The 7,759-nt window shown below is 40.7% G+C and overlaps 1 pseudogene; it reads left to right on the top strand.

Moving 5' to 3' along the window:
• The first annotated feature begins 392 nt into the window (after positions 1-392).
• Positions 393-2,032, top strand: LOC113176038 (TNF receptor-associated factor 4-like; annotated as a pseudogene).
• Positions 2,033-7,759: the final 5,727 nt, after the last annotated feature.

Genomic DNA, 7,759 nt, shown 5'->3' with positions numbered 1-7,759 from the left:
AGACCCAAATGTGCATATTTCATATAGAAAACATGCAAGAAGAATCTTTTGTATATATATCCTGCTTTTGCCTGTATATATTCATATATAAAATGATTTATACTGATATGTTACATATACAAATGTAAAGAATATTTATTATAGAATTTTCTTATGAATTAGGAATTGTCCAAATACTCGTTAATAATTCTGTTTTTATATCTGTTAAATAATGTAGTAAGCAGTCATTTTTTAAATGAAGAGAGATTTATAGTGTATGTATATTTTTCAAATATAAAGCATATTTAAAACACTTACTGGCTTTGGGCAGTGCTGCCAGTTTACGCCACCCTGCAGGCTGTGGGGCTGCCGCTTGCCCAGCCCCACTTGCCTATGCCTGCCACTCTCCCGCCATGCCTGGCTTGTCCTACAAGTTCCTGGAGAAGCCCAAGCAGCAGCTGCTGTGCCCACTGTGCAGGAAACCCGTGCGCGATCCCATGCAGGTTTCTACATGTGGCCATCACTTATGCAACACCTGCCTGCAGGAATTCCTCAGTGAAGGATTCTTCAAATGCCCTGAGGACCAAGTTCCCCTGAACTATTCCAAGATATACCCAGACCCAGAGCTGGAGGTCCAGGATCTAGGCCTGCCTATCCACTGCATCCACAGTGAGGAGGGCTGCTGCTGGAGTGGGCCACTTCATCATTGACAGGGTCACCTGAGTACCTGCAGCTTCAATGTAGTTCCCTGGCCCAATCACTGCTCTGCCAGGTTGAGTCGCCGTGATCTGCCTGCACACTTGCAACACAACAGTCCCAAGGGGCACCTCAAGTGCGAGTTCTGTGGCTGTGACTTTAGTGGGGAAGCCTATGAGAGTCATGAGGGTATGTACCCCCAAGAGAGTGTGTACTATGATAACTAGTGTGGTGCCCACATGATGCAGTGACTACTGGCCCAGCATGGCACTTCTGAGTGCCCCAAGTGCACCCAGCCTTGTACCTATTGCACAAAGGAATTTGTCTTTGACACCATCCAGAGTCACCAGTACCAGTGCCCAGAGCTGCCTATTCCCTGCCCTAACCAGTGTGGCATGGGCACCGTGGCTCCGGAGGATATGCTTAATCATCTGAGGGACAGCGGTAGCACTTCCTTGGTACTATGCTCGTCCAAAGACTCTGGTTGCTAGCAGAGGGTGAGATGCCACTTCTTCTAGTCAACCCCTCCTTAGCCCATGAAGTCCTAAATAAAGGCTAGGTTTTCTGGCAGTTTAGTTCTTTGAGGTCCTTCCCTCTGCTGTTCAGCTGCAGGTTCTTCCTAGCCCCCTGTCTTCCTCATGCAGAGTTGGGCGCCTGCTACTATGAGACTTCTTATTTTGGTAACAGTCCTCCCTTCCCTCCTTGCCTGGGGCTTTGCCAAAAGTGCCCTAAACTGGCATTGGTGTGGCATGTCTAGAAGAGTGTGAAGCCACATCTAGCTATGATGTGTGCCCTAGTGAGACTGCAGCGGTAGGAGCCACAGAACCTGCATCAAGAGCTGGAAGAACTATCAGTAGGTAGTGATGGTGTGCTCATCTGGAAGAATGGCAAATATGGGTAGAGGCTACAAGAGGCCAAGGCCAAGCCTATCCTTGAGTGATTCAGTCCAGCCTTCTATACACGCAAGTATTGTTACAAGCTACAGGTGTCTGCATTCCTCAATTTTAATGGCAATGGTGAGGGCACACATCTCTCTCTGTACATTTGTGTGCTACCAGGCATATTTGACAATCTTCTTGAGTGGCCCTTTGCCCATCGTGTCACTTTCTCCCTGCTAGATCAGAGTGACCCAGGGCTTGCTAAGCCACAGCATGTCATTTGGACTTTCCACCCTGACCCAAACTGGAAAAATTTCCAAAAGCCAGGCACTTGGCAAGGCTCCTTGGATGAGAGTTATCTGGGCTTTGTATACCCCAAGTTCATCTTCCACCAGGATATCTGAAAGGTAAACTATGTGCAACATGATGCAATCTTCATCCATGCCTCTGTTGAACTGACCCAAAAGATCCTCAGCTGAGTGCAGAGCTGGCAGACTCAAGGAGAGAAGGGCGGATGGATGGGACATGATTTATCAGGCACTGGTTAAACCTGGAGAGGGGGCTGGACTCCCTTTCAGCTGCTTATGCTGCCTGGGTTGTTACCCTCTTCACCCCCTACCACTACCACCCTCAGGTGCCTCCAATTGGTGCTTCAGCCCTGGCCACTTCGGGGAGCAGGTCTCTGGGCTATCAAGGGCTAGAAACAAATGATCCCAGGGCTTGTCTGCCCTCCTGGGCAAGACAGGTATGCCTTGGTTCCAGCCACATTCTACCTGGACTGAGGTACCTGCTCGGTGCTATGTCCCAAGAGCCATAGGGGGAGGGTTTGGGAAAGGGAGGGGTAGTTAAAAAAAATCTGCCTTTATATTGATTTTTCTTTCCCCAGCTGTGTCCCTTCTGGTTATTTATTTCCTTAGTGCCAGGAAGGCACAAAAGGGGAACCCTGATGTTTAATAAATTCTGAATTGTATTAATTAACTTGGGCCCGGCCTGTCTCCTCTGAGTTAGTTAAGGCCCTGGGAGGTTGGGGCTAAGTATGCAAAGAACCACTGAGAGAAGAAGTGCTGCCACTATGACCCCAAGATCAGCTGTCCTGCTGGGTCTCCTTCTGGTGGGTACCAGGGGAACCACAGTAGGCTTTGGAAAAGACCTGTCACTGCCTCCTGGTGGTTAAATGTGAAAGGTGCACGATGAGGCTATAATCCCCCGTTCTTTACTCACCAAAAATCAAATGCTATGTCCTAAGCAAGCCCCAGGCCCAGGCCTCTGGTACTGTGTATTGAACCCAGAAGCACTCCTTTAGTAAGTTACATCCCCAATCCTTTCTTATTCAGAGGGGTCTCAGTTGATGAGGCTGGCCTTGAACTGTGATCCTCTGCCTCCTGAGTTGTATCATCAAGCCTGGCTTCTACTAACAACTGCCATTAATTTAGTACTATCTGGTTACAGACACTGCCAAGAACTTTATGCAAAATATTTCTTTCCGTATAGCAGTCAAGTTAAATTAAATTTTACATCATAGTGAAAGGACCTGTCTTAAGTGGGCATGGGCCATATTGAAGTTAATGAGACAATACATGTTCCTGACACTTAATTCTAAGTGCTTAACAAATGTTAACCTAACTGAAGCAATCCTACACCTGGCGACTGAATAGAGGGGTCTTTAAGATGTACAAGTGAGCTAGTGTTGAGGCTCAGTGGTAAAGCGATTGTGTGAGACACTGGGTGTAGAGCACTTGTGTGAGACACTGGGTTTGATCCTCAGCAACATAAACAAAACAAAGACCTACCACTAAAAAAGGAAATAAAAGAGAGAGAGAGAGAGATACAAGGCACTTGAACTTTTTTGTCCATCATTCATATAGGCCTCAGTGGCCACCAGCAGTTACCATTCTTTACCATCAAGGAACATTAATAAAGTATCAGTACTCTTTCAGTTAATCTAGAACAGAGATGAATTTCTTTTTTTCCTATGGTGCTGGGTATCCTTGCACATGTTACCCATATGCTCTACTGAGGTACAACTCCAGCCCCAAGATTTTTTTAAATCTCCAGAAATATCTGTAAATGTAGTTCAAATTCTGGCAATACACTTGGGCTTGCATTTGGCAAGTTTCTTAGCTACATAGGAATGAATTCTGTTCAATTCTAGATTTTGTTGAAATGATTAAATGACCTAATCAAAATAAAATAAAACACTTGGGTGATAACACATCTTAAGTTTATTTTGTTCTAATACTTCTAAAAATTTTCCAAGATGAAGAAAGAAGCTGCTTTACCTGGTTACCCCAAATTTAATCATAATTAGATTTTGATTTTATTACCAGCGAATAAATGTTCAAATATTTGAGTCTCAAATTAACCAGAATGCTGCTGGGGGATTGAACATAGGGATTCTAATTCCAAAAACCTGTCAATATATTTGGTTGTATTAAAATTATATCAATGGATTTTCCAAAATATTTCTTCATAGGACCACATCATGAAAATTTTAGGATTTGTGGACCAGAAGTTCGCTGTAGACATAGCCTAAAATCTTCAATATATAGTAACTTAATGCATGAGGGAATTAAAAAAAAAACTATATTTTTCAGGGGAATGGGGTGTAGCTCATTGGTAGCATACTTGCCCAGCATGTATAAAGCCTGAGGTCAAATATCAGCACTTCAAAACAAAACAACAACAGAAACACTTCATTTGCTAAAACATGCTACATGCTGGATTCTATCTTTATTTGATGGTCCAATGTACTGCTAGTTCATTGAAACTTCAGTAGTGCCCTGCATGCATGTCATTTTCTTTTCTGAAAACAACACACTTCATATGAACCACACCATTTTTCAACAGAGTTTCTGTACAATTTAGTTTATAAAATAAAAGTATTTTATGAATTTGCACTCATATGTTTTGTTATTGAATTCACCATTTCAACTTGAACAAGTACTTTTGACATGTTTTTTGGTGGACAGCATGCCTTTATTTTATTTATTTATTTTTATGTGGTGCTGAGGATCAAACCCAGTGCCTTACAGGTGCTAGGCAAGCACTCTGCCACTGAGATAAACCTCAACTCTGAACATCTCAAGTTATAGATAATTATGTAGCTCTAGATATACTTGTGAGTCATTATGAGTCATGATGAGTCATTATGATGAAATAATGATGAAATAATTCTGTAAGATAATTTATTTATATAAGATAATATGTTCATGTTATAAATCATAACAATATCAAAATTAATTCTATAAAACTTTAAATAAGTTTTAATTCAAACAAATTTTGTAGCACATTGGGAATAAATACTGTGTCCTGGATATGATGTAGCAATAAACTTGAAAATGCCCTCCTCCAGCACCTACCCAGGAGCCTCTCTGCTAGATTTGGAGCTGACGCTTCCAGGATGAGGTTATATGGGACCAATAGCTTTAGCTCATCAGTAGACTTGTAATCTTGGTATTACAGCTGAAGTTTGAGAGTACCTGTCTTACTGTAGACAGAGAGTAAGTCCCCAGTGGAAAAGGGAGAACTTTTTTTTTTCATTCAAGCACCATCTGGATGTAAATTTTGATTGTACTTCTCATTTTCCAAGGTAAGTGACCCCAGGTTGTTATGTGGGTACTGATCATAACAAACAAATTGATGACATCCCATGTTTCTCCTGAAAACAGGTCAGAGTGAGACACCCATTATCAATTTATATACCTCACAGTGAGGTTTAATTTCTAAATGCTTTGGTTGTGAGAAGAAATCATGGAGATTGAATTGGGACAACTACTTTTAGAATTAAATGAAAGAAGTTAAGAGGTAGGAGAAAAGACAGAGAAAAAAAATTAAAAAGAAAGGAAGGATTTCATGACCAATGGGATTTTGATAATTGGGCAGGAAGTCAGGGTAAAGAGGACTTCTGCCTGTGAGGGAGCCAGGTTTCTCTGTACTGAGGTAATTGTAACTTCCCTCAAAAACTGTGTGTCCTCAGTTAATCTCCCTTTTTAGTTCATTTCTTCACTTCTTTCATTCAAGTAAAGCTTGAATTTTCAGATTTGTTCTCTTTATTGTACACAAATCCATCACAAAAGCTACACAGGCCATAGCTTTTCTTGGAAGTAATTTCTGTAACTTCTGTAGATTGTAGTTTAGCCAAGAGCAGGTGATGTGAAAACCTTGGATTTTAGTCCAAGAGTACTCACTTCTTCTCACTTTATTCTCTGTAAAAGGAAACATCATTGTGGTTAACTTTGGCTAAGTAATGTAGGGGAAGCTCATAACTAGCTGTAGTTGTGTTTACCTGTTGGGAGAATACAATTGAACTGAGCTGGCCAGAATTGATTCACAGGCCCTGATTCGTGCTTCTGGTTGATAGTGTCAGTTACTACTAAAGTCCAAAAATCGATCGCCCACAGATGGAAGTGTTATGCTATTTAAAAAATGGAGAAAAAAATGTGGGGTTTCCCCAATGCCAAATATCAATTACTCTTTTCATGAAGAGCTCTGTTTATAATATAAGAAAAAACTGTATTTTATGTGTTCCAGCACTGTTACTTACACAAATTATCCTGCTGAATACACATCAAGTCTTATCAGGTAGCTAAAAGAAAATTAAATTTAAAATATTTTTATTTGTAAATGGATGCAATACATTTATTTTGTTTAATTATGTTTATGTAGTGCTGAGGATTGAACCCAGTGCCCCACACATGTGACACAAGAATTCTGCTGTGAGGGAGTGCTCTGAATGACCACACATTCTATTACTGAAGCACAAGGCTCTGACCAGTCAATACAATTCTTGTTGACTTGGGCATTCTCCCAGCTCTGATAGCAAGGCTGGTCTTCAGGTGTAGTCATAACCAAGGGCATTGAATTACACTCAACTATTCCTTTGTAACCCTACCCCTTCCTTCATTTGAATGGCTTTTTCCAAATGAAAGGATTCAGCACACACTCCTCTCTTTCTATCCATGGACCCCATAGGTCCAACTCAGGACCTCCCAAAAATGTATTTCTGTGTGTCTGTGCGGTTATTTCATGCAGCCCAGTTCACCTGGAGTCTCCTTGACTGTTTAGTCCTTAGACCTTTCAATTGGCGGTACATACTGGGTCTCCAGGGAAAATTTTAGAAATTTAATGAGTTTGAAATCTCTTCAGAAGTTAAATGCACTTAAGATTTTAGAGTATTTTAGACAGAATTGTAGAAAATAAATAAATTAGAAGAAAAATCTCTGATGTTAAACTTTTTTAATATCTGGGAATATTTTACCTTTAGAAAGATAAAAAAAATTTCAATTCTAGAGACCCTAAAAAATATAAAGTATTATTAAGATTATTAATGAAATATGTTGTTAAGTTCAATCCTCTCCCATGAGAAAATCACTTTTATCGACTTTTTGGGATTGTTTTTCTGAATCTTTCTATTTAAAAAATAGGTAAAATTTTGGGGTTTTTATATGCTAGAAATCTGTGCTTTGAGAGTGTAAGAGGAAAAAATGTATGATTATTATTATTATTTATGGTGAGACTTGATAAGAAAGATTTTCTACTTCTAGAGAGGGAATTTATTTTTTATTTTTTTAGTTACTTTTTACTGTCTTATAACGGTGGTCTAACAATTTATATTAAACCTTTTCACCACATTCTTGTCCTACCCTATAAGAATGCTGTAATTCAGCCTCTGTGGACAAAGGAATTTAGCTGCTTTTTCTATGGGGTGTGTAACCAGACCCACCACCAGCAATGCTTTTAACCATTAAACAACCTGGCCTGGTATAGCTAAATGCAAACTGCCCTAAGATCTTATAGTAACACTGGCATCTGTCATTAAAACTCACTTTTAAAGTGCCCATGTGCTGCAAGGAAAAATACAAGATCAAGAAAGCACACACTACAAGCACAGGTGGTAAAGACAAAGCAAGCCACTGCACACTGGTCAGATAAATACAAACAAATCAAATGGAATGAAACCTGCTCTGGCACCCTTTTCCCAAGATAATGGGCACCCAGCTCCAAGCTGTATCCATCACCATGGTAACAGCAGAAAGCGGGACTAGCCAATTAGTCTTCCTGGTCCTTGCTTCCACATCTTGGGGGACTTCCCATTGGAGCTTCCCCTGTCACTCAATGCGGACATCTGATCTTGCCTCCAGTCACTAAACTGTACTTTCAGTTTCACACAGACCTGCTACTGAAACTACAGAGCCTATATTTTTGTA

Source organism: Urocitellus parryii, chromosome 11, assembly GCF_045843805.1.
Source record: "Urocitellus parryii isolate mUroPar1 chromosome 11, mUroPar1.hap1, whole genome shotgun sequence".
Taxonomy (NCBI): domain Eukaryota; kingdom Metazoa; phylum Chordata; class Mammalia; order Rodentia; family Sciuridae; genus Urocitellus; species Urocitellus parryii.
Note: the sequence above shows the minus strand (reverse complement) of the source record. Positions and strands in the feature narration are given on the sequence as shown.